The sequence below is a fragment of the Saccoglossus kowalevskii genome, unplaced genomic scaffold, assembly GCF_978046115.1.
Source record: "Saccoglossus kowalevskii unplaced genomic scaffold, keSacKowa6.1 SCAFFOLD_24, whole genome shotgun sequence".
In the NCBI taxonomy this organism is placed as follows: Eukaryota; Metazoa; Hemichordata; class Enteropneusta; family Harrimaniidae; genus Saccoglossus; species Saccoglossus kowalevskii.
Genome location: NW_028188618.1, coordinates 2,289,461 through 2,291,523, shown reverse-complemented (window position 1 = coordinate 2,291,523; position 2,063 = coordinate 2,289,461). Strand labels below are relative to the sequence as shown.

The window sequence follows — 2,063 nt, the reverse complement described above, 5'->3', positions numbered from 1 at the left end:
AAGAACCTCAAAATATCATTACCAAAAGTTGTCAGATTTGACAGTGTCCCAAGTAGATTAATTGTGCAGAATGCGTTACCTTTTTAGTGCGATTTTTTCAGACATGCTTTGACCAATCACATTCAAACTTTAATAAAAAGACCATGTCAGGCTTTATACAAGTGCACATGAATTTTCTTCACATTTGATCAAATATGGCTGACTGGTGGCCATTTTGGTCCTCAAATTTCTTCAACATAGAATGTGTATATTAATAATATCTTTTAAAAAGTATTCACTAAAATTGACATGGTGCAAATATCAAGCTTTCTTTTGAATACATCATTGTAGACTCATTTTGACTGACTTTGTAAAACATCACGTGCTGAAAGTCTTCATGGATTGCCAAAATAAAAGTAAAAAAAGTGTCAGTATATGATGTGATAAAAAAAATTATTGTCTGGCCATGAGGGTAATATCATGTGTTTATTTCCTCCAAGCGATTTTGATCGAGTCTCCCCAAAAAATAAGTCTATAGACTGATTTTGTAGATGACTCAAATTCCCATGGTAGAAATGGACATACCTGAATAAAGCCAGTCAATACATTGTACTTGTTTTATTCTGATATTCATATTGAATCAATATGATAGAATAGAATAGAATAGAATATTTTATTTGACTCAGAATAATGTAAGAAATTACATAACTTATGGCCAAAAACCAACATAGTAACGCACAAATACAACAATAATAAAATAAAAACTAAAAATTAGCATAAATTTTATGTATATAGACTCCTAGATTGCTGGCAATGAAACTATCTTTTGAACTAATCAGTTTCTTAAACATGATCTGCTTAGGCAAACTTTGAAATTCTTTGTGCATTAAGATTGCTCTCATAAATTTGCACCTAGCAGATTCCATCTCTGGGTTCCTGCAATCTAAGAAAGCATGCATCTCATTGCCAACAGCTAGATCATCACATAGCATGCATAACCTTTCCTTTGGTGGTACTTGTAAATACCTTAATTTCTCTATTGGTAGTTTATGTGTCAGTATATTATTTGCTAGTTTATGTGCAGAAATTCTGAATTTAGTGATGGCAACTCTGTGTTTGACATTATTTACATATTCCAAATATGGTTCCAAAGAGTATTCAGATTTGAAATTGTTATATTTACGTAGCTTGATATATATAGTCGTACACATTTCAGAATTTCAAAAATTGGCCGCCTCCTTCATAGTATATGTTGATCTATTATTAGCAAGCTGTATTATTTAGTTTTATGAAATGATGAACAGCAAATTGCATGCAACTTTTGACTGCTGAAATTTATATAATATTTTTATTCAATTTACAGCCAGTCCTGCTGCCACAACCAGATCCAGCTGATCCAGCCCATCGACCCAGACGATATCCTCTTCGTACGCGCCGTCCACCTGACAGATATGGGTTCTAAACACAAATGAGAGTAAGCATGCAAAATATTTTGATGTACAAAGTATGCTTACCATCTGTAAATCATTATTGAATCTGGTATCCACATAGTTTCTTGTGATTGTAACTTATCAAAAACTATGCTAGCTATCAAGCAGTTTAGAATCTCCATAAAGTTCAATTTTTCTGAATGTTAAATTGTTTTAAGATACAAATAAAATGTTTTGTATTTAGTCCCAATTTCTGTCTGATCACTTTGATCACATGACTAATTGTTTTTTTTTGAAATTCAGAAAATTTTGAGAATTATTTTTGATATACTCTGAATGTCACTCTAAATGGTTTTTCTTTTCCTTTTCCTACAGATCAGATCATTGAATGTTTAATTTCATTGTTGCTGGGAAAACAGCAGAAAAATATGTTGAAATATGGCAAGTAAATTGAAATTTGTTTCAAGATTTATTCAAGATGGCTGAATGACGGCCATTTTTGTGCTGAAAAATTAAGTATTTCTGGCATTTCAGAACCGGATCTTGGTCGTTTATGAATGGATTTTGTTCAAACTTGGTACATACATTAGACATTATGTGCTGTCTATGTCCGTACATTGAGGACTAGCATAGAGTAAACAAACACCAGTCGGC

General features: G+C 32.1%; 1 long non-coding RNA gene across 1 annotated transcript; it reads left to right on the top strand.

Annotated features, from left to right (window-relative positions):
* Positions 1–1,359: 1,359 nt before the first annotated feature.
* On the top strand, positions 1,360–1,836 carry LOC144346465 (uncharacterized). The gene is made up of 2 exons (XR_013419528.2): positions 1,360–1,453; positions 1,785–1,836. It is a non-coding gene; the product is annotated as an uncharacterized LOC144346465 (long non-coding RNA).
* The last annotated feature ends 227 nt before the right edge of the window (positions 1,837–2,063 follow it).